Here is an 834-nt window from a genome sequence, read left to right on the forward strand (position 1 = left end):
TTCAGAATCTAAATCTTGCGTAAAATTGCTTGATGTAACCCGCTAAGAATCAGCGTGGAATGTGATATGTGCGAGTCTAAATGAAAACGTGGATTTATATAATATGAAGCACAAAAAAAAACAGTCTGTGGATGGGAATTTAATGTCCATTGTGTACACTGCTTCTACGTACATGGTTTAACGTACAGTACATTTTGTCTTATCTTACCATGTGGTTGTAGCAGTCATGATACCCTCCGGACAGAGAATGTGAAAACGGATATCATGTGTACTGTTATTCCCATTTCTTCACATTTCACTGTTTAATATCACTGTCACCTGAACTAGTGCTACATCACTCTCTACGTCTACCTGTGTTACTCCATCACTGAACGTTTACCTGCTAACTTTACCTACAGCGCCTTCCCTTTACCCTCCTGCCAACGCGTCTGCATATTTCTGCCACCTCTGTTGCTCCTCTCTCTGCTCCCCCAGCCATTGCCTCCCTGCCAAGCCTGTCCTAATGGCACAGAGAACGAGCACACAAAAACACAGGCCGTCTCTTGGCAACAGGCCCCTTTGCCCCTGGCCGCCATTGCCCGCTGAGGATTTGCTTCCTTCGGTGGTAGGATGCAGGAGAGCCGAGGAATAGTTGCAATCATTAAACGTTGTTTTTATAGTATTTTGCATTTTTTTTCTAGAGGTTGCTGTTATAGTATTTTGTATTTTTCTTCTAAATTGTTTTTATATTATTTGGTCTTTTTCTTCCTGAGGTGATATCGCAATAAGGAATGTTACGCATTTGTAAATTTACTATTTGCTTAAGTTTTTGGTGAACGCACGCGCGCGCACGTG

The sequence above is a fragment of the Penaeus monodon genome, chromosome 29 (genome assembly GCF_015228065.2).
Source record: "Penaeus monodon isolate SGIC_2016 chromosome 29, NSTDA_Pmon_1, whole genome shotgun sequence".
In the NCBI taxonomy this organism is placed as follows: Eukaryota; Metazoa; Arthropoda; class Malacostraca; order Decapoda; family Penaeidae; genus Penaeus; species Penaeus monodon.